We start from the raw sequence: 26,934 nt of genomic DNA on the forward strand, positions 1-26,934 counted from the left end.
AGGAGACACTTACAACAAACATTCTCCTTTACATTATAAACAAGTCTTAAATAAGTAGTGGATGGAGCCGTTACCCAATCTGTTGTTTTGTTGTTGTTGTTTTTAATTAAAAAAAAGGGGGGGGGCATTCCAAAGTACCCTACAGATTTTTGGAAATATGTCTTGTGAACTATTTTTTCTTTTCAGTAAAATGACAACAACAACAAAATGAATGGGTCCCATGTTACAGATCAGACAATGTTTCTTAACAGAGTTTTAAAGCTTGTTGTTACACAAATGCAATTCCCACTGCCAAGAGTAAGCTAATATATTCTTGGCATGCTTGGTAAGTCTTAAATCAGAGACAGTGGGTACATTCTGCTTGACGTCCAGAGGAAGAAAACTTCACTTGGATAGCTGCATGGTAAAGAACTTCTTATTCAAAATCCAATTCTACAATGCTCACACACAGAAGACCTCCTCAAGCACAGTAGGCATTCATTTTGCATATGTTAGGACCGCAGGGCACAAGAATGTTGTTGTATGATTATATCTTCTGATTTTCTTAGAAATTACCCCAGCTGCGTTTTAATGCTTCTTCTATAATTTGAAATGAGTAATTGCACAATGGATTAAGAATCCAACATGTTTTATTGGGCATTTAATATGTCTTTCAAATGTGGTTTCAAAGATAAAATCTCAGTCTCCAAATTGCACCTTTACCAAAGAAAACAAGTTGCTATATTCAGACCATTCTCGGCTCTCAGGTTTTACAACAGTATGCATGACCAATCCAATAGAGAACATTTGTTCAGGAGTGGTCTTTCTACAAACAGCTTAAAATGCCTTACAACAATCAGTACTAGCAAGGTTCGTTTTACTGATTGGGGGAAGCTGGTGCATTGGGCTTGGAGGTAAGTGATTAGCCGGAGATCATGCAGAAAGCCAGTTACATACTAAGACTCATTGTCAATTGCCTGCTACAGTACATTCAGCAGTATTACTCCAAATTTTCAGAGGAAAGCTCCACTGGCCATCTTATAAAGCACCACCAGAAATATTTTAAATTACATACAAGAAAACTAAGTTAGGACTGTTACTTTAAAACTCCATTTCCCCAACTGTGTGTTTGCTTGCAAGTGAGCCACTTTTTTTTTTTTTCCTAGTGGTTTTGTGTGCTGCTGTCTCATGTCTCATAGAAGAGCAAGAGTGGCTAGACAACATGTGAAGAAGCACTACTCTAGATTACCTCAGGTCAGTGTAGTTGTTCAATAAACATTAAACCAAGGTGAAACTATCTAATGATACATTCTCTAACCAATGTAGTGCATCTGGGTAATGGTTTAGAGTGTATCACTGGAGCTGACTTTGATAGGACAATATTACCAAGAAGTGGAAATGACAGAAGACAATGAAAAAGAATAATTGTTCAATGTATTCTTTGCTTAAGTTTTCACAGTAGAAGGTTAATTCCTAACAGATGCATAGAACAATTAAAACTAGCAACAAACTGGAGTATTGAGAGTAAAAGAATAGGTTAAATACGTTCAGCTGGGCTAGATATATTCAAATTAGCAAGCTGTAAGGAAATTTACCCTGGAGTATTGAAGGAAATAGTTGAAACAATCTTAACCATTAAATGATTATCATTAAGAACTCATGGATCATGGAAAACAAGTCTCAAAGGATTTGAGAAGGACAGCTTCTTTTCCTGTTTTTGTTTTTTTGTTTTTTTTTTTTGTTTTTTCTTCTTCTTCTTTTTCTTTTCTTCTTCCCTACTTAAAGGAAAAAGAAAGGAGCAGAAAAATTAAAGACTAGGTGAGCTTCAAACTCCCAGTTGGTTACTAATTTCTTACTTGAATTTTTGCTGTTTGATCAAACTTAGAGCATTCAGCCAAGAGCAAGATAATAAGGAGTCCACATGTTTTTGTCAAGAGTAAAGTCATGCCACATTAATTTAATTTCTTCTTTTTTAAAGAATAAAGGGGAAGCAGTAGATGTGCTATAGCATGACTTTGCACAATTGAATGTAACATTCATATAAACAAGCTAGTGAAGCACTGGAAAATGAAGCTATTATGAGTGCAAAAATGGATGAAAATGTATTTCTCAATAGTTTTCCATGAAAAAGAGAAATCATACCAGCTGAGTTGCACAGCAGTTTTTTGGGGTAGCATCTGTTTTAAACTTTTCCTTAATTATTAGGATAATAGAATATACAGTGTACTTAGAACATTTTAAAATCAGATCACAACAAGGGGACTTCAGGGTTCTGGAGTAAAAGATTTTAATTCAGCCTGATCTTGAGCTATTGGAAGAAGTGTCAGGAATCAATACAGTGAGATTCAGCAAACACAAATGTGAAATTTTACCTGTGCAAGAGAAAATTTAATATGCCATTAAAAATTGTGGAATAATTGGCAATGTAACAGTGCAACATGGCACGAGCATCTGGGTAAAGCAAATCATGATCCCAATACACAATAGTATTACTTTGCTGTTGCTAAAAAAAAAAAAAAAAGCAGTCACTACTTGGTAGCCAAAACATCTGTTTGGCTGACAACTGATTCTTACCACCGTTATCCATGATTATCATGCCCTTGCCCTGAGTTTGATGGCACGGTCCTCTAATGACTGGAACAGAGATAATAGGAAAAAGGAAAAAAAAAAGAAAAAGAAAAAAAAAAATCCTCATATAGGATATGAATTTCTTTTTAGAGGGAGACCTTGTTTCTTGGTGAGAAAAGCCATTCTCCCAAGACAGTGGTAAATAAGCCTCTAATATAGTGACTGTAGTCTTTTCCTGATGGCATTTCAAACTTATCTATGTCAACACTGGCTGACAATGCATGCTTCAAATCCAGGATATACTTTAGAGACAGCAACGTTCTTTCGAAAGACATTTTGAAACCAGACAATTGTATTAATCTGTCTCTCCCTCTCTAATAGACGCTTAAACTAACCAACCTCTCGCGCACAGTCTACTGTTCCCACGAATTGCTGGAGAGAGAGGACTTGATGTTCCCCAGTTCAAGAAAAAGCCTCAGGAAATTGCAAAAAGTCCTAAAAAGCCGCAGTTTGTTTTCATAACATTCTTTTCCTTTTAGAGAAGTAATAGATATTTTTTAACATTCTCTCTGATATTTCAGGAGTTAATGGCCAGTAATGATCTAAAAACTGCAGGAAAAAAACAACTAAGGCACAAAGAAAGATGGCTTTGCTAATTATCAGGGCTTCATTTATGTACGAAAAAAGAATGTGTAAGTTAATGTGTAAGTTAGACCAAAGGGTTTCAGATTTTATTATTTTATTTTGTTTTATTTTATTTTATTTGTCAGCATCTGGTCCTGGTGGATTCCTAGGTCCTCTCTAGGTCCTCTCTTCTGGCCTTTTACAAAGGCAAAAATATGCATATTCATGTATATTATGGGTGGACTTCATATTACTTGAGACTGCCTAAAAGCCAGGCATCCAACAAGTCTTGTTCTACAAAGCTGGGAGTTGAACTTAGCACAATCTTCTGCGAAGATCTTTGTCTCAAGCTGTGATATGGCTTGCACTCAGGAGTTGCTTCTCTTGTAGACAGGGCAACTTTCAGATGGCTAAATAAAAATGAGACAAAATCATGGCCTATAATACTTTCTACAGTATTGTGACACCCTATGTCATCATTCCAGTCATATAAAGAAGGCTTCTTTTTCTCATGTATTATATGAAATTCTAAAGGAGTCCACTACTATAAATAAGATTGAATATCCATAGAACCTAGCAAAGCTGGCGTAATTAGTTCCCTCTTCAATTTTTCTTCCTCCTCTGGTCTTCTTTTTACCTTCTTTGATACCTGAAAGTACCTTTGTACATTCACATTCGTGAGACTTGTAAAATAACCAGGACATAAGTATTTTGAGTCAGGCAAAGGAAACCTGAGACACAAAAAATGCTGGGTTTGTCTGAAAAATCTGAAATTTTACTCTAATCCCCTCCACTTGCTGTGATTGTGTATACTTCACCACCTACTGGGATGTGGTTACCAAGATTGTTTCCAAGTCTTCAGGGTGCTCAAGTGCTGCAATTATTTCATTTCACTGAAGGCTGTTATCACTGGCTTCTTCTAAGGACCTTGGCACAGCTTTGCTGAATAAGCTGAGAGATTTAATTTATAGAATATATGCTCAGTCCTAAACAGTGCTGAGCTTCTTTGAAGGGGATCTATGTCATTCATTTGTACTATATGCACATGAAGGTGTTAAAGGGCATTTAATGTCTTTCAGAAAAAGTTTAATTGCAGGATCAAGTTCTCAAAGATCATCCTAAATTGGAATTTAGAGCTCTTTGTGTTAATCTTTGTGTAATCTGGAAATCATTGTAAGAGGAACAGTTTGTAAGAATTTGTAATACAGGTGTGATAATGTTTCTCTTAAGATTCAAGAGGGGTTCAGATTTACCTTTCCAAAAACCACGGTCCCATTTTGCCTGGGAGCCTATTTCAGAATGCACTGGGCATGTTACTGGAGCCCCTCCCAAAATGTTGGGTGCTTAGAACTAGCTGTTCCGGGTGACAGTTCTCCTCTTTGTTTTCAGCTGTTGCATTTTATTATTAGAGGACAAGCAATACGTTAAATACTTTCTTAATGTTTGTTTCTATTAGGCAATTGTATTTGCCATGGGGATAATACGCAATCAGGGCTGGAAAAATCAGCAGTGTTTGCAAGCTGCTTGTTGCATGGGTGAGGTGAAAATTTTTGAGTGGGTGCATCCAAGAACAAAAGGAGAAGGGTCTGCAAGGCAATCTTTCCATTTAAATGTGGTCCAAGTATTCAAATGTAGTAGAAAGTACAAAACACTTTTAACAGATTGAATTGAGCAACAGGTTGTCATGTGATCCTCTCCTACTGCTGATGTAACTAGTGCTACTATGCTTATCCCTGTAAATGAACTAGTTATTTATTAATTACTTCCAAAGACGGAAATGATTATTCTCTATGCATGTCCATACTATTCGCATTAGCAAAAGCTTATCCACTGTAAGAATCAGCTCACTAAATAAATGTCCTCACCAATGCACTATGATAACAGGAGCAACAAGTTAATTGTGTTTCATCAGTGTGTTTCCTTTATTTAGCTTAAATGTGTTGTTTTTTTTCCATTTCACTGGCAACAGCATTTTTCAGATCTGTGGCTGCCTGCAAAACCCCACCTTTGAGACAACAAATAGACTTCACTGTGTGTTTAACTTCCTGTGTGAATGTGCAATTTACAAATTTGCTCATAAAAAGCAAGAGATTTTGCAGGAGAACAGCCTACACCTGCTATTGTACAACAGCATCTGTTACACAAAGCTTTATATATATGACCTCAAATAAACCTGATTCAGAAAAAAAGGAAACTATACTGAAATGCTCCTCTACAGCAGTCACTTTTTCAGATACTTTTGCTGTCTACCTCTATTTTTTTCCTCCACACTACCAGGAATAGTTCAAGTCTCTCAGTTCCTGCATCGGAAAAGCAGAATGGATTATCTGATCTCTTGGCCCTTTCTAGCACTATTGTTCTATTTGTCTGTTTCAAACCGTGATATTCAAGACCTTCTCCAACCTCTCCAAACAAACTTTCCTTAAACTGCAACTTCTAGCCTTGAGGCCCTGAGTGCTCTTTACTGCTTCTCTGAATACCAGTTCTTCAGAGCTAGCAACAGCTTGGTTATTAATTTTATCTGAAGTAAAAGTGGACACCAAGTAAAATACAGCCTCGCCTCAAATCCTTTATTTTACTGAACTTTTTATGTTGTTTTGTGCCTGTTTTAAAGTAACAGAAGATGTAACAACACACACTGGACTAGTTTAGCAGAGGCTGAGGGTTTGAGCCTACCAATCACCATAGATTTTCTCTGATTTAGATGATATAATTAAGTACTTAAGAGAAGAAAGAAAATATTATTAGGGGAAAAAAGAAAAAAAAAAAAAAACATTCTTCTGATTAGATGCTCTCAGAAATCTGTTCCTGAAGCATATCAATGAAATCAGCGTTTATCTATTTTTCAGCTTAGTTATTTTTCCTGCTATCACCTGGCTGAAATATGTGAGCAATAACCTATAGCTGAAGTGAGCCTCCAATCTCACAATCAGCTTTTGCAGTTGCTCCCAGAAAACATAATGATGTTTCATTATTGCTCCCACATTGCCCTGGGGTCTGTTACAGAATTTACTAAGACTGCACACGATTGGCCAAGGTGTAATAGAAAGAAGCAGGTGGAAAAATAAAATACGATTTTAATTTCCTGCCATGTACTAACCTTTTACTATACCCAAAGCAAAAGAAGGATTTTAAACAAGATCTTACTTTTTGTGTGTCACTTGATTGATGAACTGTTTAAGTAATTCTCACTAAATGTATTTAAAACATATTTTTCCCTGCCACAACATGCTCTTGGATTTCTTCTCTGGGAACTTGTGTTTACAGAGCTTTGCAAAGCATAAGTGCTGGAGCTGAGTTAGCAAAATTCCTTGGCTTGCTTGTGTAGGATTGGGCATATAGACAAAATAGTGGAGTGACAAACTGTAAGCAGAGCACCACTGCTTCAGTTCTGCCAGATAGATAGCAGTGGTTCACTGCCAGATGATAAAGAAATGACGAAATTATCAGCGAGAGAACTTTGTGACTTACAGACTGTACTGATGCCTGATTATTACTCCAGCTGGGGAATACAGAATTGGGTAAATGTCTAACTACAGCAGAATCAAACCAAACCACTTGACACTGACCTAGAGAAGCAGGACATCTAGAAGGAGTCACTGATTGATATACTGAAAAGCAAATGCCATGCTAAAGCAGAGAGCACAGAGTGAATAGAATGGCCTATTTCTATGTTTTTGACTGCACTGTACCACTGTATTTAACTAAGGTCAGCCATGGTCCTGCGGCAATTCTGAAACAAGCAATGCAGAAATGGGCATTTTCTGAAATAGTTGTTTCCAACAGGTGAACCCTCATCCACTGTGCCCGCAGTCCTGTCACCAATGTGGCAACATCCTACTTCATCAGTAGTTCCGCAGAAAACAAGGTGAACCCTCAGAGCAAAATACTACTTGGACCTTGTATCCACACACAAGCATTTCATCTCTGGTTAGCTGACTGCCCATTAACTCGCAGTAGATAATCCCACTATAAATCTTGTTTGGACACTCCCCAAGCATTTGTTCCAGACTACAAATGTGTAAGCTTTCTCCTTGCTCTGACCCTGTTTGGCAGCAGAGTATCACCCCATGCACATCTACTGTAAAGAATCTCAATCCTACTGCATTTTTTTACTTTGCTCACGAGTGCAAGGTGCGTGCAGCTTTTCACAGGCATGACATTCTTTCCTCCCAGCCTGAGAAAAAGCATATTGTATTGTTTCACAGATTGCTTCCTTAAGCAGAACTCGTGAGGGGGAATTGCTTTGCATCTAAATATAGTGTCCTTGTGGTAAGAAAAAAATAGTGAAACAGAAGCACTTTTAATAAAAGTAAAGTGCTGCTTTCATTCACTTTTAGAAAAAATTCTTCTCCTTGAAGGATGGAGTGCTTTGTTACAAATGCCTCATTCTTCTTTCATTTTTAATCCAAATTCCCAGCTGTAATTGGTCCCAGGTCACATGATATTTATTCTGCATCCTCAGATGTTAGCAGTCGTTATGAGTCATGCTCCCAGAAAGAAAGGCTACGCTGCATATTTTCTCTAAGCCAGTCAGAGTGGGGGGAAAGCTTTCAAACACAGCAACTCGAGAGAATTCCCTTGGTGTTTTCTGTGTGCAGAGGTAATTTTCGCACCTCCTTTCCTCACACGTTAGTCAGCTAAGATTAATGGAGCAGTGGCCTTGCTTGGTTGCCGGCAATGTCCTGACAGCAGTGGAAAGGACAGCAGAGCCTGAGCTCGTGTACAGGAGAGGCAACATGCCAGCCATCAGTGAGACAGAGCTGGAAATACTTGTCCAGAAGAGGTTTAAGGCAAATCTGTAAGCAGAATCAGAGTGTGAAGAACTATCATCCTTCTGAAATATCAGCAGTATTTGGATAAACTGGCTTTAAAAACACTTAATGAATAAGTGTTTGGACTCAAACTTCAGACCAATCCTCTGTAGCTACCCCTGTCTTGACTTCTGAATGATCATTTTCACTCTCAGTTTTTTCAGCGAGCAGCTGGCTGTCTCCTGAACTGGCTAAGCTGCTTTGTTTGCTGGACTTCTATTCCTGCCTCCTCATCTTGGTGGCAGGTGGCACAAGTTCTTGGTGGCTGATCATTAAGTCTCCCTTTGTTTTATGCCTGCCTCTGAACAGGAGAAGCCTCTCCAGTTATTGAAAAGTGAGTCCCACTGAATTTATGGTTATAAGTCACTATTCTGTCCATGAAGTTGAGAACAGTATTATTTATTTCATTAAATATTTGCAATTTTTCCTAACAGAATTATGAATCATGTTAAAATTCTTGGGTAATTCCTAATGCTGCTAAGCCAGCAACCCTGCCTGCAATTGCTGTTCAAAGGTAGCAGAGAACAGGGTCCTTCCTGATGTTAAAAATTTGCCTGTTTTCCCCTAGTCTGAGCCATTATTCAAAGCAAGTTTTTCTATCATCTGATAGGGGAGGCATGGTGTATGTTTTCAGACTAGTCCTGGCAATGGCTACACAGGCACAACCACAGCATCTGTATAGAGTTCTCTTGTTTTCCTTTTTCATCTGGCAGTCACATCTTTGACAGAGAGACTCTAGATATCTAATATACCAGACTTAATGGCCTGACTCAACCTAACAATCACCCAGTGGCTCAGGATATTAGATAGAAAGAATTTTTATTTTATTTTTTTGCAGGTAGTAGCTCTGTGAAAGGTAATAAGTAGAACCAACAGCTTGTATCATCTGTTTCTTCTGTCATATTCCTCCAAGGTAATAAATGAAAAGAATGGCTGGGTTTCTGGAATCCTACTAGGATTTTGTTTTATTCATTTAGTTCCTCCTCTGTTTATACATAGGAGACATGTCAAATGTCAATGAAATCACTGGAGAATTAATTTTATTTATACATAGGAGAGTACAGTTCTGGCATCAGGATTTTAAGTACCTGTTCATGAAGTCACTAATGTCTGTAGAACCTCACCTGGAAAGCCACTTCTAGGAGCACATGTTAATTCAGTATTTGTAACCTTTAATTCCTTACCTCTGTTGAGGTAATGAACAAAAGGCCTTACTGAGCATCCTCTTCTAAATGAACAGGACTAATTCCAACTTGTTTTCTGTTAAGTGCTATGCCACATGTATTACTTCTGTCCATACTTCACTGTCTTTACACTATTCAATAACTTTGCTGGTATATATTAAAGCTTACTTGGTTTGTGTTCGATACAAAATATTTTTCAAGTAACATAGCACTTGTATAAAGCAAAAATAATGCCTGCTTCATGATGCAAGGTTCAACAGTGCTAGCATTAGTATATTTTCCAACATTAGGATTAAATTCTGCTGGAATTATTGTAATTTAGCAGAGTACTATTTCTGAAATCTTTTTGTAAATGAACACAGCCAGTGTATTTCACATTGCATTTACCAGCTTACAGGCTCTCATGGGAACCGTAGACATTTGCACCAGTGCTGAATTTGGACTCTAAAATTTTGTATACTAGAAGCTGTAGATAATACTCTAGTGTAGCTGATGATGATTATAGATAATTATATATTGGGCAGATAATTTCTATAGCAATTTTTAAGCTTTCACAGGAGAAGAAATGGAATAATTTCTCGTCTGAGCAAAAGATATCTATTTAGTGCAATTGTGCTAGGAGCAGTTTTGCATCCAGATTAGTAACTTGAATACAGCCTGAACTATAAAGCAATGTGCGGGGATTGCAGGATGCTAACTGAGGGAACAAAATAACAAATTTGTTTCCTTCACATTTTACCCAGCAATTTAATTAAAGAGAATGTAAGTTTTCTTATTCTGCTAAACCATACAGGCAAAGAAATTGCTGTATTCTGACTAGACATAGAAGGCGGTTATCTTTTGCAACTGATCTATGTCAAGTAGTGTACCTGCAAATTCAAATGAATCTTTTACAAGCCCTTATGCAAGTCAAACCTGTTTACTAACAGTACGCTGTCGTGTTGCCACAAGGATGACTCAGCATGGCAACATCTTATAGCATCAGTATGAAAAAAGAGGAAGCAATGGGAACAAAAGCGATATAGATGTCAGATGATATACTTCAGAAAAAAATGCTTTTGGTCAGCATGTGCGTAAACATTTATGAGAAAAGAATGCTTCTGGTATGCTGATTTTTTTAGTGCCGTAACTTATTCCAAAATATGATGGAGTTTGTATTGAAGCAGGATCATTCTGGAGGAACATTAGGAATTCACACAGGAAAATTTTAGAATACACAATGCTGTTTTAAAAGATGATTAAGTTTCAGAAGAGATTGTGCATTAAATAATACTCGGGCTATATCTTATCTGTCTATGCCAAAGTGAAAAAAAAGTTGTTGCAGAATGATTCATTTCTTCCTTTCTGGGAGGATGGGCAACATACTGACAGCAGGGTGTCCTGGAACAGACCAAAGGTGAGAATGGGCATCATGTGCTTCTGCTACATCTATTGCCAGAAGATTTGGAGGCCCCAGTTTGTGTCATTTAGCAACCTCTGACTTCTGCTGCAGCCTTTAATTTGAGTTCCTGTCAAATCTGGATCTCAGTAGCCAAAAAACTCTAGGGACACCCTTGGAATAATCTTGAGGCTGTAGAAAACTAAAGGATAATTCTTGGCAGTGTACTTCTGTATTTTAAGAGAACCTTTCCTATATGCATGGTTTATTAAAGACAGTGAAAATGCTATCTATTCCTTTTCCTCCCACCAAGATGCCTCCACATCTCTTTAAAACAACTCCATTGTTCCCACAGTGATGGGACTGTCACATAAATCACACACGTGCAACAAGCATGATTAATTATAGCTCCAGAAATATGCTTACCCACATTCCCATTCCTCCACAGCCCGCAAACCCCTGTGGCAATTAAAATATGTGGATTATGGGTTGCTTTCCTAGGGTCACTGGAAAGCTAAGGACAGATATTTTGAATCCTCAGTATTTTGTCAGTGATGCTGCTACTCTCTTAGACATTAGTATAAAATTAAATAAATAAATAAATAATCTAGGGCCAAGTTGGTTCTACTATATTTTGAAACCTCATGTTGATGTAACATGACCTTGCAGTGCTGCAATAGGCCCGTGTTCGAAAAAGACAACAAAAGTTCCACCTTACCTCAGTACTAGACAAAACCACATGAAGTTCGTGAATAGCCGAGGTTTGGTGTAATTCCAAAATGGCAACACATTCTTGTGGTATATTTGCCCTAGGTGGCCTCCGCTTGCCTTTCAAGTGATAGGAATTAAGCATGATGACCAAATATTTTATGTTAAGATGTTAGTTCCTGATACTTCATTTAAGTGAAAGAGAACATTCATATGGGGAGGGATACAAGGCAGTGTTTGCAAAATGCAACTAGAAAAAATTGAATACAATTAACAAAACTTCGGTTAAACAATGAAGGAAAGCTGAAATACTATCATGGAAGAACATTTTTTCCCTGTTAAGTTCCATTTCTTGGAAACTTAAAAGTAAATTTAACCTACTTTTTAGGGTCAACCTTAAACTTGCCTTGAAGTTACCTTAATCTTTCTGTGATGCCTCTTTCTCACTCCTATGAGTTTCTCAAAACTAGGGAAGACCCTAGAGGAGGAGTAAAGAGTATATCCTGAAGTACTGTGACAAAGTGCAGCCACTTTCTCACTTTTGTCTCTCTTTCCTCTGAAAATTCTTCCTTTTCTGGCAGCCATGTGAAGAGTGAATCAATGTCTCTGAGCCAGTGAGGGTAAAGGAGACCAAAGGCTGAGAGCTTAGACAATACACATCATAGCTTGGGCTGGCTGGCCGTGTCAGATTATTACAGGAAAGAAGGAGAACAAAATGTAAAAAGCTTGAGAAACACTGAATTGTTTGTCTCTTTATGATGAGTTGGCCTTCTAGGAATTATTTAACAGGTTATTGTTCTTGTTTCATGAACAGTTCAACAATTACAATCAAAGAAATAAGCAGTTGCTGCTGTGCAATTTCTAGCCTTGAAAGAAGTTTAAGAACAATGAGCAAAGGCAGACTGGGATATGACTTGGATGGGAGTTCCTTTAAAATTCGAAGTTCTATATGATTTTCTCAGCTTTAACAGACATTAGAAACTGAAGTGGAGGGATTTACTTTAGGATCATCAAAAGATTTAGGCTGAGGACATACTTAACGTTAATGATGAGCACAGACCTAAAGATAGATTCAACAAAATTCTGGCAATTTTGCTGTAGAAAACAATTCTACATGGGCTAACAGTCCACTTCACCCCCTTACACTTCTTTCTGTGGTTGTGAACATTGTAACACTGGTTTCATAAAATGAAAGTTCACTCCTCTTGAAAAAAATATGGACAGTTTTCCTGGAATTAATGATATTAACATAATTCCTAGCCAATTTTAAAACATTCTTTCTAATGCGTCTGCCTTTATTTTACTTTGTGGTTGATGAAGTTAAGCTTCTCTTCTTCCTAGAAGAATTTCTTTGTTTTATTTCCAATATGAATTAACTGCTACTGAAAATTCCTCTCCCAAAAGCGGTTGCAAATAGGTAGTCAATTATGAATTCCCTTGGCTTCCACAGTTAAATGTTCTGATAATGTCACCAAAATATCGTATAGCACAGTCAGATCCAAATGACATTGGATCCTTTCGTTCAATGGCACCAGACAGATAGCAGTGGAGTATCTCTAAAGAAAGCTAGTACTTTGGCATCTCCTTTTTGTTTTGGCTATACAATGATAAGATATAGCAGACTCGAGTTTTTCTTATGAAATAAGATGATATCCACTACCTTTTTTCTTCACTGATAGTTAGAATCTGCTAATTCTGAGTACATACTGCCTCGCAGAAACGTAAAATAGATCACACCTCTTATCTCTTCTCTTCAAACAGCAGTTAGCAGCTTAAATTTAGGTATCCTGTAGTACAAATAGAAGTTATTATGTCATAGGTAGTAAAGTACATATATTTAAATTATTTATGTACATTGAGATTATTTAATTTTGTGGCCAAGTGGAAGAGACTAAACATTTGAGTTTGCCTTGAAATTCTGATGTGGGCCTGCCAAACATATTTGTTTTAGAACCACTGGTGAGATTATCTACATCGATATTCTATGCTGAAGTCTAAATTACAATGATGAACTCCAGATTCTTCCTAACTCTAAACCACTTATTAAAAAAAAAAAAAAAAAAAAAAAAAAAAGATAGGTAGAAATAAACTGAATAATATTTAGCCTTTCAACAGTTGTCATGCATGTGGTTATTTTGCACATCTCTGAAAAGATTGCATCTGTGTAAGTAGCAGAGAAGCAGGGAAGCAGGGCTGACACTGGTGGTCTAGGACCACTGATTCAAAAACCATCTCTGTGTGACATAATCTGAATGGGAGCCATTGTACTGCTGCGTCCACAGCTTCAGAGCTGGTATCGAAGAGAGGGTTTCATTCCTCTGAAACCTAATGTAACCTGGCTATTTCAGTTGTGCCCTGAAAAAGAGATTTTCTCTTGAGGACGAGATGAAACCCATGAAGTTTAGGTTTTTAGTCAGCCTGCCAAACATATTTGTTTTAGAACCACTGTTATCACTTCAGTAAAGACAGTAGCTTTAGCACAAATGCAACATTTCACGTTCTTTTTTAACATCTTCCTTTGAAGCAGGAAGAAAAATCTCACTGTAATACAGAATACTAGATGAGAAAGAGATAGGGTTTTACACTGTTTAGCAATTCCTATCTGTTTTTGTTTGGTTGGTTGGTTGGTTTTTTGTTGTTTTTGTTTTTTTTGTGTGTGTGTGTGTGGGGGGGTTTTTTTGGCCTGTTAGAGGATATTTATAGTTACACTGGCCATCCATAAAAATCTGTGTGGACATATATGGGAAGATTTTAATTAGCCAAGCATGGGTTTATTTCACCTCTCTGTTCTGATTCAATGTCACTTGACTATGTAAAATCAGAAACAATTGAAGGCAGAAACAAAAAATTCATTTTGTATTAATATTTGCCCTGTTGTAATTGATAAAAAAATTTGTCACAGGTATAAACAATTGATGGTCCTCAATCCCTCTATAATCAATGTTATGTAAATAAATGTAAGGCCCCCATTTTATCAGCTGTCACAGAGTGGCTTTTTCTATGGTTCAGAATCTGAACTTCTGCCACTACTGCTGGTTCAGAGTTGTAGGTATGAATGAATAGTTAAATTCTCTCCTCACCAGCAGTTTTACTTTAATCCATATTTTCTGGGTCTTTTCAATTTACTGCAACCTGCATACAGACCATAAATGAGCTTTAGAAAGCATTTTCAAATTCCTACCACTTTCCTATGAGACCAGAATATTCCTTATGGAGTAAGGAGGCTTATGGAAATTTTAAATATGCATTACAGATACTTAATAGGATGAAGGAGTAAATTTGCATTTAGATAGATGTTACCATTCCTATGAATACGTAATCATTTTTAAAAGAATTTTTAAAAGGAATTACATTTAAAGGTCTTTTTAAAGGAATTATGAGAAATAATAAGTCTTAAATAATAGTCCTCTATTAACATCAAAGTAAGTGGAATGTAAGTGGCTTCATTCTGTTTTGCAAATAAGGACACTGAGTAACCAAAGTGTTATTTGCTGACTGCATGTCAGAATGAGGAATAGGACCCAGGATTCATATTTGTAGTCTATCATCCTGTCTGCCTAGACCATGGTACCTCTAAGCCTGCTGGAAAGGTGTCAGAAATGTGGCATCTTTGTGAAAGTCCGTGGGGAAAGTATATAGACCTTGCATAACAGTCAGTTGCTGTTTTATTTATTCCAAGTATTCAAATCCAACCACAAGTCATTTTTTAATCAGACAGTGTTGACTCAAGGGAACCATACACCCATTGCAAGAATTGGTGCAATCATGCTACAGTCTTGCAGTGAGTTTTGTTAATAGTTTCTAGTCCCAAGACTTTCCATTAATACACATTACTGACACCAGGCTGTCATCAAATAACCATGCCATTAATTTATACAGTATCAACCACTTTCAAATCCTAAGATTTTTGCAAGAATCAATGGGTATTTACTTTGTATGATTTCTACAGCAAGCAGAAATTGTGAAAGGACTGATAAATGCATATGACTGTCATGTGTTTGGTGACAATCGGCACGTAGAATTGTGTCTATATGAAGTGACACTGACTACTGTAGATAGGATGGGGGACATTGGAGAATTTTATTTTATTTATTTTATTTTTCATTTAAAAGCCTGAAAAATTTAGCTTGGTTTCTGGAACACAAGATCAGATTCTTTCAGGATTCTTGCATGCACCCAAAAGTGTAGAGTTTGAAAGGTCAAATTAGGTCTTCAAATTAACCCACATGATGCCCCATATCAGCAAACATTGCCCTCAGTGACCAATCTGGAACTTACAATGACTTTGTTTAGGTGTGATTGATTGAAACTCAGTAAACAATTCTGTTTGAAGTTTCAGGGGATGAACTGTAGTCAGCAGTTCACTCAGAGTTATGTTAACTCACCTGGTTGAGGAGGAATAGAAAAGTACCATTTTTAATTGGTCAGCTGATATGAGCAAAGTACAACTCTGCTGAAAAAGAAGTTTAGAGTACTAAGTTTAGAGTTGCCCTTAATTTAAACCAAACAGCATATTTACCAACGATTATGTATGGGACTCAGGCAACTGCTCAACATTAACCAATTTAGTCTTTCAACACTTCTGAAAGCTGGATTATATGACAGAGGATATTGTGTTCTTTAACAATGTAATGAACACTTTATGCTGGCTATATCAGAATTATTTTCTCTATTGATACATTCACTCAACAAGATAGTATCAGGAGGGAAAAGCTCAGTATAAACTATAGTTCTGTAAACAGCATTGGTAGACACACATACTTTCAAGAGGAAAGTAGAACCATTCTTTTAAAAGGTAGACCTCTTGGATGTCTCAACTTAGAATAAGGAAACTGAGTGATAATCTGCTCAGAAAAATTGCACCAACAGCTCAGAAGGTATCTAAAATATCTCCTTTTTTTTACCAGCTGGTTATCAGGTTATTGTCTGGTGATGTTAAACATTTGGTAAGAGAGATCAGTTTTGAACTATTTTATCTATTACATATTGAGATTGATACTTTTGCTTTAAAAGTGCACTGTGATTATAGTGCTCACCACTCATCAGCCTTCCGAAAGGGAATAATAACAGTTGCAGTCCTGCTTTTGGATTGACAGGCAAGTTTATAGACAAGAAGATGAAATCCCAACTCCACTCCTAGTCTCAAAATACTGCGAAATTCAACCCTGCTAAAGTTATAAAGCGTGAAGCAAAAACTGAAAGATGCTTTCAAAAAGACAAGAAAAGGGACTCAGATGAAAGGCAGCTTTATAGGCTTGGCAGATGGCTATCGAAAAGTTGTTTCTAAAAAGAAAGTTAAGCTAAGGCACAGTAAGATGAATAAGCTGACACCAAGAGTGGTGGTTTATTTAGCATACGTAAGTCTTGCTTTTCAGTCTGCTGTCTTAATCTATGCTGTTCTTGTGCCTAAAAATAAACCTCCTCCCACGGCAAAGAAAATCGTTTACTGGCAGTTGGGCCTGATTTAAGAATTAAAAAAGAAGGAAACATTAGTTGCATTTCTGCAGAAAGCACTTAATCAGCAAATATGAGTTCCTTCAAAATCTCAGTATGTTTAATTCTCCTTCCTTTTACTAAGCAGTCTTCCCCTTCAAGCCTCAATAATTTGTTTCCCAACAAAAGACAGAAATAGTTCTAGAACAGCTTTTACTAATGTTTACTGTGGCATATCATGCTTATAAAGTCTTTTTTAATATGTAACCATTTAACTTCTCTTGGCAAGATAAATTCATGGTGATACAGATATTTTGTAAATACCATACTTACTTAGCATCTGAGTCAGAACTGATTATAAAAGAAAATTACATTTGTAATAGACTTGTTTTTGCAGTGTAATAAGGTATATTAAGCAAAAATTTTCAGATGAGCTAGAGCTGAGAGTTCGGTATGTTCTTTATGGTACAGATGGCAACTATGTGCCCTGAACTGCTGTGAGGGTATTTCTGGGGTCATCAGCCATCCCATGGGGAAATGAGTCAGCAAAAGCGTAAGTGATTTCAACACTTCTGTTATAAATTCCATAGATTAGTAATATGAACTTTACAAAAGTTTTGCTAATTTGGGACCTGTGAGACTTTCCACTGAGTAACTTTAGCTTTAAAAAAGTATACACAGCACCATGATATTTGCATTAAAGTGTTAGGGATTGAAGCAGGAACAAGATTTTACTTTGCTGTTGTATGGCTGCACTTGAAAACAATTCCTGCCTTAGGTTAAACCTTAGCCAAGGCAAGACACAGCTAGCTATTATAGGCTAAGTGAATGAAGAACATTAAGGTTCTGGGGACATTATTGAGACAGAAAAATGTGTTTATACCACAGTTTCGAAGTTACAAAAGAACTTTAAAACATAATGATAAATAAAAGTTAGATAAACCTAAAATAATTGTACAAATAAGTAATACTAGGTGGAAAACTTATACCTCTAGGTGAAAAGAAAGCTAAAGAAGAAGTTTTCACAACAAAAGAATGAAAGGTATTAGAGGTCTCTAGGATCTGATAAAAGAATAAGAAAAGCATGCATGGTTTAAACTGTAACATTCTTCAGGAGCATGCACAGAAATTTCTATCTGATCAATAGCAAAAGGGAAGTAGGGTGACCAATGGGCTTACCAATGGTAAGGAAAACTGGCCAGCTAAACCAGGAAGACTAAGGAGCATTGTGTCTGCAGCCATCAGTAGTGTAGGCAGTAAAGTTCAGATGTCATTGCATGACTGTGGTCTGTTTAACATAATGAATGTCTCTTTATATGGCTCTAGAATTAGACTTCAAAATTGCAGCTACACCCTGACAGCAACTGGCAGGTAACACAAACATATGCGGAATGCAAATGTGAAATAGATGTGTCCTAGGGACAGTTCCTTCACAATATTTTTTTATTATCATTCCCCAAATGACTATTTCTATATATCATCTCACAATGATTGTGTCCATCAGGGTGGACAATAGTATGGCAGAACAGGAATTTTTATTCCATTGTTCCAGGCATCCTATATATTAAATTCATGCAATTATATCTAGAACAAATTTAGCACATGTATGTTGTTCCAGATATTAACCACTTTAAAAAGCATACACACAAACCCTTTCAGAGGTGTACTCACCAGGGTACCCTCTGGTTACAAGCGATTTTCCCAGTCCAAGATCCAAATACATAAAGCAGTATCCTAAAGGCAGTTTGCAGAATTGTGATTCTCCTACGGGACTTTGTGGGTACAATGCAATGAATGGAACATATTCATCCATAGACGGAGTTCCATCTGTGGAAGGTCGAAGGCGTTAAGCAATTCGAACATCCCTCATTTTTCTCTAATGTTTCAGGACACAACAGAATAGCAATCACATATATTAAATGTGATAAACGTTGAAAGCCAATACATTTTAGATCAGTAAATTGCATGTGTAATTTGTATCTGCTATTGTCAGGGAAAGGCTACGAGAAATGGGATGGGGGGCAAGCTTTATGCACGCTACATATAATTTTGCTGGGACTTTGAATATATGTTAATGATTTGCTTGCCTGTATTGACTTTTTTACGAATCTGAATGCCAGTAACTAGTAGTCATGTGTTCATCAGTTTCTGTCTTTGTGATATGAAATCCAATCGGGTCATTAATCGCACAGTAGGTTTCATGCTGCATTACAATGACAAGCTCATTGTTATTCAGATGCAGCCACCCATATTGCTTGGCTGCATGCCTCTGTTCTGGATTTATATAAGAAGGGTTTGAGCAAAAGAACTGTAGGTTGGTGTACATTTTATCATGTGTGAAAATAATCTTGCAGAAACATATTCTAAGGTATTAATTTGGCTACTAAAAAAGCTATGACTTTTACCTCATGCCAAGCAATGTGCTGAAGTAATCTTGAGGTAAAAGCTCAGTGAAGACCAAGCACTTCAAGGCCAGCTCCAAATGTGGGTTTGGATAATAGCTCAGTTACATCATGCTAAAAATAAAGTGCTTAGTCTTCTTTTAACGTCAGAATAGTTCTAATAGCTCTAGTTTTTCGCCTGTTTCAAGGTGAAAAAGCCTGCATTTTAAGCAATGAAAACAAAGTCTTCTATACTATGGTAGCTTCTGTATTAGTTTGTCCATCCACAAGTCAAATGCAGCATAAAATGCCACTCTTTCAGAAGGTTAGCAGAGGTCATTTTCAACCACCCATACATCCTCTGAGACTCGAAGCACCGTTTACTGGTTGTACTGCTCAGAAAAAAGCCTGACCAACTAGTTCTGTCTTGTTTCTGCCTCTTTAGTTTGCTGTTAATATGATCTTATTAACACGTTCATATTAACACAGTCACCCCTTTCAGTGACCATGGTCATGATCAGCATTAATATGCTCATGTTTTCAATTCTTAGAATAATGTAGAAAGTCTTTCTGGACCAGCTCCTTCCATTTTACCCTGAAATTTCCAAATTATATCTTCCTTACAGAGCCCTTTCCTACTAAACACTGTTCAAATCCCACTCAACAAACCTGGTAACATGCTGTAAAGACGTCTACTTTAGTTGAAGTAGCATGCCCATATCAGCATGCAGTTTTAAAGGGCTTGTGATTGACTTACCCATTCTAGTTATAATCCTCCACAGTCATCTCACTTACAGAAGGTGTTTCTTAGACAAACTATTGGTAAACTATTCCAGATCAACAGCATTGCTTTTTTATTCAGTGAAAGTGAGGCCAGCCGTTTTTAAAGCAGTGCTATTGATCCTTCTATTTTTTTGCTGAATCATATTTTAGTAACAATAACCAGGAGCAGATATCATCAGCGAAGTCTCTGAGCCTAGTATTTACCTCTGAAACTTTGGTTTCTAAGCCAGAGATCTGCTGTGTAGCTAAGTCAGTGAAGATGCATAGCAAAAGAGCAAAAATGACACATTCTCCTCCAGTTCCTTGAAGTATACAAGATGTCCTCAAGGCCCAAGTCCTGGTAGCCTCCATGAAGCTCACTGAATATGCCAGTACGGCTGTCCTTTATGTGTATTGACACGTAGAAACTAGGTTTTCCTATTCTGTACTTCCTTTTATGATTTTTTTTTTTAATCTAAAAGCTGAATTTCAAACTCTACTGTGCCTGCAGTTATAATCCTAAGGGAATCCAATTGCTGGCTGTTTGTACCTTACTCATTGTTCAAACAGGCCCACGTCTTGTAATGGCTCTGTGCAGGGAACTGGCCTATTTGGTACAGCTTGGCCTGTCCTACAGAGGCAGAACTCTTCTATGTTTCTAACATGATTACGCCAAAATTTGCTGTAGTTACTTCAGCTGCCACCACAGAACAGGCAAGGCCAAAATAGGTTAAAGCACTTCTGTACGAAGCCTACAGAGCTTTGAAAGTGTACCTAAAAAGCAGCCCCTCAGCTTGATATTCCACTTCTTCAGGCCAGGGGCAAGCCTCATCCTGTGCATCCAGTAACAGCTGTACGACAAACCTTTAGCCCAATGTTCACTATGGCTAAGACACCAAAAGAAGCAGAGCCCAGCAGGTAATGCGGAAATGAAGAAAAGGATTTAATCTACACTTGAGTTCAAAAGGTACAGACAGAGGTAATGAACAGAACACAGGAAGGGCAGGGACAAATGAGCCAAGGAACTCTACAAAGAAGTACAAATGAGATACTAAGCCATTATAAGTTGCTCCCTTAGTTTATGATAGGCAATTGTTTGCCTTTGTGTGCTCATAAATGCATTTAAAACAAACAGAACATTTCCTAGTATAGGCCATGGCACTGGTTTTTGTGTGTGGGTTGTGTTTTTTTTTTCCTGGTAAAAGTTTTAAGAATAGCATAGGTATATTAAGATGCTGACATGAAAAACTCAACAAAAGAGCTACAAACCTTTTCCTGTTATTAAACAAACGGAAAGTAAATGTTCAGGATTGGGAGATATTCCATAAGAGGATGTTCTGTTGTTTTGTATTTGAAACCATATATACTTTTGGCAGCAAATTGATTTATTTGGCTTATTTCAATTCTTAAAAAATGTGATGATTTAGAGATTCATCCTGATTTGCTTGTTGTTTTGTCCTTTTTTCAGTTATGAACCTGGATAGCATTTCGGAAGAGGTTTGAGACACGTTTCAGATAACATCTGAATCCCAATAGCATTATTTGTGTCCTTAGTGGCAGATAGCTATGTTAAAGCATGCTCCTGGATCAGAGAGTGTTGAGATTAAATGGAGTGTAACCAACTTTTCATTTTGCTGTATAATAAAAATTAACCTATTTCTGATTTCTTAATATTGCAAATGAGCTAAAAGTGTTGGAGACAAATTCAGTTTTAGATGTTATACACACATCCACATGAACCATAAATTGCTAGTATCTGGTCTGCATGTGGTCCTGAAAGTTCAGCCTTTAGACGGTCTGATATACAGCATTCTCCAAAATCTATTCTATCCCTACATTTAATATAACTGGCAATGCATAGGAAACCAGAAGAAGAAAAACAGTGAAAAAAAGTCTCTCTTCTGGGTTATTCCTAGAATGGAATTCAGCTCAGGATAAACTAATGTTAAGTAACACCTTCATTTCAGCTCTTTGGAATTGCCTAGTACTTGAACCATAAATAATTAAAAAGTATATGAATGGGTATGCAAATCACAAAAACATCATGGAGGATATAAGCAGGTACCTCCACTCGCAGTGTTACAGGTAACCAGGGAAGTGAGTAAGAATGCTACCAATTTGGCATAACAAGATGACTCTCCAGATATGCCGAGGCAAATGAGCAGAGTGATGACAGAGATGCTCGTCTGCCAGCGCACGCAAATAGATATTTGGAGTCGTAGCCTGGTGCTTTCCATGAGCGCTGCACTCACTATTTTGGCAGGAGATGAGCACGCACTTAAGATGGAGTGCAAACCCTGCTGTTCACAGTTGCCATAAGGGTCCCTTGCACAGCCAAAGCAGTGAAAAGCATCTTTAGTAAACGAATACCAAGGCCAAAAGGCTGTCTACAGACAGTTTGTTCAAAATTGTGAGCATAAAAAAGAACATGTGCTCAGTTACCAAAACATATGTCCACATGAGCATAACTGTGTTTCCCAACGCTCGTTGGAGAAGTAGGTAAATATCGGCTACCAGTATTTGAAGAGAAATGCCATGAGCAAAGCTAGTATTGAACAATTAATTATGCATGTGAATGCAAGAAGAACTGTGTGCAGAAAAGCTAGAAGCCAAACTGAAAAAAAAAAATAAAATAAAACTAAATAAATAAATTAAAATATTTCCAATTTTTCCAGCTGTTTACTCCCGCCAGTTAATTCAAAGCACATAAAATTGGAGGGGGGAGGGTTGAGGGGGGAGAAGGGGTTGGAAGGTAATTAAGAAATGCAATGTTATAAACAACAGAGAAATAATATTCAATATCTGAATGATCTGATAGCCTTCTAGGTCCTTTTTCTGAATGTGGTTTAATGACTATTAGATGCATGAAGTAAAAGGGGTTTTGTGTGTGTGTGTTTTGCATCAGATTCAGTGCCTTTTTATATAAAGACCGAGGCACACAACGTCACTAGTATGAAAGTCGGTCTTGTCTTTACAACTTTCAGTGGAGCGTAGCACTTTTTGTGCATTTTGCACAGGGCAACTGTGTTCATTGAAGTTGTGACTGAAAATTGCTGAAATATGGACATCTAGTGGAGACAGCTAATTATTACAGTTTACCTTCCAATGGAAATACACCCCCCACACCCCCCAAAAAAAATAAAATAATGAAATGGCCTGTTCCTGACTGTCTTGCAGGAGCCTGAAGTTTTGTCCTTACCCTTTGCTGCCTGGCCACAGCACAGCTGCATGCAGTGAAGGTGACGCAGTCAGAACTTGGCAAAATAGAAGCTGTGCGTCATTTAACTTACCTAGGTGATTGATGGAGCAGAAAAACTAACGACCCATGAAGGAACAAATGTTTCTCAAACAAAAGGTAAATAAATCTGATAATGGAGCTGTAAGGATGGGTGAAAATCAGAGGTTGTAAGTGCCCTTAAATCCCCCTGAAACTGCAGCCTCAGACCTTCTGCATGAATTTCTATGGGGAGAAGAAAAGCACTTTGGGAGTGTCGAAAGCTGTGATGCAGAGAAAATTAATGTTTACATCATTTTTAAATGCATACAGTTTGTAATACACATTGAGAGCTAGCTGAGGACAAAATTGCAAAATGCATTGTATTGTAAGTGCAATGGCTGCAGAGAGCCCCCGGGTCATACTGACGGGATGGCACATCAGCTGGATCCAACGGTGCCCTAAGAATTCCTCATCAAGGTGTGTTTAAACTCCAAGAATACAAAATCATTTTCCATTGAGTATGATAGCTACATAGTCATTTTTAGTGTTCTCTTTTCTCATGCTATTCGCTTTATTGCTGTCCACCTTGGGATTTCTGGTACTATGGGATTTCTTACTGGGCTGATGCTTGGCCAATATTTGTCCGACTTCTCTTTTATTTGTCTGCTGTGAAAACTGTCTGAAACTAAGCAGAAACTAACCTTAATTTATTTCTTTAATAAACAAAATTAAGATACTGCATATTAATAAAAATGAAAAGTATTCCCTTGCTGGTTTTCTTTTTTTTACTTTTTTTTTTTTTTTTAAAGTTTCCCAAAACAGTCCCATATCTCTGTCAAAGTTAATGTAACTAGAATTTCCATGGGAATTTGTGTTGATCTGGGGAAACTGGAACTGGCTAATGTAAATAACTATAGCCCATCCTCCAACTACTGTTCAAATCACCTTGTGAGAGAGAAACGGGCTTTATTTAAAAGCAAGTGTCAAAATATTTCTTGTGGACTACAGCTAGCATGGGATACAAAAACTTTACAGGAACATTCTGTGGAAAACAGAGACAGAAATGAGTCTAATGACAAATCATGACTTAAGTTTCATGAAACTCTATAAAAAACCTGGTTTTTTGAGTTGTATGGAGTCCAAAATTAACAAAAAACACTACTAGGACATCTCATTCTTTTACAATTTTATGACTAACTTCCTTGAGAAGATGCAAGAAAACGCTACATAGGCAAATATTTTTACAGACTGACATTTCTGTTTCCTTTAATAAGCCTAAGAATGTAAAATACGTCTTTAAGAAGTACCTAGCCTGTTTGTTTCTGCTGAGATGGCACTGGGAATTAACTTCCCAGTCCCTTGAAAAAGTCCCCAAACATCCAGAAAACAACCACCTTTGATAACAAAACTCTCCAGCACCTTCTGCATATGGCAACTTAATTTTACTGTCAGTAGAAGCTTCACAGCATGAAAATAAGTTAATATTAGGTGTTAAATATCGGTAAATATAATATTAAATGAGTTCTCATTGTATGAATAGAATGTGTTTTATCTAATGGTACTAGGCAAACTCTAATACGACTGCTATTATGGAAGGACACAATAACACGCAAAAAGATTGAGAATACATGATTGGAAATGTTTATGATTTTAAAGGATATTTCCAAATATGTCATCACAAAGATTTTAATTAGTCAGATAGTGAGAGCCTGTCTTTCCTTTGTAACTGTTTTTCAGTTCTACTCCTCAACCACTGGCTAAGAAATTCTGCACCAACAGAAGCTAGCAGCTTCCCCCTAGAAAGACATACTGTTAGTTCAGAGGGACAACCACATATGAACTGGTACTAGCATCCCCAGATAGGATATTTGGCAGGAAATCATGAGTATGGCAATGTGAACAACAGGACATTCAGAGCCAGGCAATGGACAGCTGAAAACTGCACAGCAACGGCAAGAGTGTTAACATTTGAAGCAATGTATGTCTAGTTGCTCTCATTACAATTTGGAAAAGAGGGTTATATCAGACTTTTCAGAAAGCTGGTGTTGGTTTTGGACCTTAATTTGATACAGGATAACTAAGCTCAGTATCAAGAAATAGTAAGTAATGGAGTACCCCACATTAGAAGCAATGAATCAGCCACAGACAACACAAAATAGGCTATTCTCACAAAGATAGTCTTGAGCCAAAAGACTGTAAAACAGGAATGGAAATCTGAGAGATGATTTTACAAAAGGTATGGGCTTTCAGCCTCCGTAGGGCAGTATAGAGTACTGCAGTTTCTGTGGCACTTCAATGAGATCAGAAAACCACCTGAAAGGATAAATCCTGAAAACTGCCATGAAAGTGATCTTCGGTCCTCTTAGTACTGTCCCTTGTCTCAAGGCAGGATCAACTTTACTTGAACTGTTCTTGAAATATGCTTGTCTAGCCTGCTATTAAAATTTCCAGCAATGGAAATAATCCTATCCTCCTAGGTAAAGACGGAGTTGACCTTCTCTCCTAAGTACAACATTATTTTGCAATGTAATCTAATGGTCATGCCTTCTATAATGACCTGTTTTGTCAAATTTACATTTTCTAGACTGAGTTATTTCAGTCTTTCCTCACATGTCACTCTCATCACTCTCTTCTTGACTCTGTCCAATTGCTCTACATGAGCAGTTCTTCCAACTAGACATGCTTCAGCTGAGATTCCATCTCATGCAGAAGAACTATGAGTTACTTCATGTCTTGGATATGACACTCCTGCTTATAAATGCCAGTGTAATACCTTTTTTCACAACAATATGACATTTCTGACACATTCCCAATTTGTGATTGACTATAATCCTCAGGGTTCACTTTTCAGACCTACTGCCTAGTCATCTAGCTGCTGCCTTGTCATTGCTGTCTCATCATAAAAAGAGAAATCCAGACATTCATGAAAGCATCTGTACAATCACTGATATTCTAAAAAAAAATATATATATATTGTCATGACTCATCTTAAAGAGAGCTTGTCCTTCAGATAGCAAATATTCTGGCTGAAGAACAATCTGAACTTATAATCAGAAAAAGAAACAAGAACAGATATGTATTCTGCATGTTCAGTTGAATAAATTAGTGTGATTTAGTTAATTGACTGAATGGCGTATACTGTGGTTTCCCTCTCAAGGCTGTATGAAGATAATGAGATGTGGAGAAAAGCAACTGACCTATAGTTTTCTGATGTTTTGTCTACTTTTCACTCTAATGTACGTCTCTTTGTAATATGTCTGCACAATGAGAGAATATAGACATATCTATCCTAGATATGGTCTACTTACATATAAGACTGACTTGATTTGACAAAATTTCAAGGAATTTTGAAACCAAGTGTTATCGTTGATATTTGCTTATTTTCATGTTACCTAGAATAGTTTAGCTCACAGGTATTTTAATAGTAAAGTTCTAAGAATGAACCTGAAATTATCAGAGCGTTGCCATGTACTTTGGAGACAAGAATATAACAGGGCCCTCTGTGGTTTACCTTCAATGCTTTCTTTGTGAATCAATGTTCAAGATAAATAAGCACTCATCAGCTGGGATGTAAAGTAGATCTGCATAGGAAATAACTAAGAATACTTGCTTGGTATTCTCATGTTTTGCCCTACATTTCTTGAGTAGCCTTATAACCGTCACTCCCCTCTCTGTGCCTCATGAGTCTGTCTGTAAAATGGGAATGAAAGATGAAATACCTCATCCTAATGATGTGGTTTTACAATTTTCCATCAGTACATTCACTGATCTCCCCACTGAAAATCAGATGGACTTCCCTACTGAGAGTCTGTCCCCCACAAACCAAAATGTCTTGGTCCTTTATTGGACAGGGGTACCTCACAACGTAACCCCTGAGCAAGAAACA

General features: G+C 37.2%; 1 long non-coding RNA gene across 2 annotated transcripts; it reads left to right on the forward strand.

The window, feature by feature from the left end:
* Positions 1-747: 747 nt before the first annotated feature.
* On the forward strand, positions 748-26,255 carry LOC137862696 (uncharacterized). Of its 2 annotated transcripts, none has more exons than XR_011100479.1 (4): positions 748-893; positions 1,146-1,233; positions 17,160-17,241; positions 23,009-26,255. It is a non-coding gene; the product is annotated as an uncharacterized lncRNA (long non-coding RNA). The 2 variants fall into 2 exon arrangements; XR_011100478.1 differs by lacking the exon at positions 23,009-26,255 and adding an exon at positions 21,300-22,395.
* Positions 26,256-26,934: the final 679 nt, after the last annotated feature.

Source organism: Anas acuta, chromosome 11 (genome assembly GCF_963932015.1).
Source record: "Anas acuta chromosome 11, bAnaAcu1.1, whole genome shotgun sequence".
NCBI classification, from domain to species: domain Eukaryota; kingdom Metazoa; phylum Chordata; class Aves; order Anseriformes; family Anatidae; genus Anas; species Anas acuta.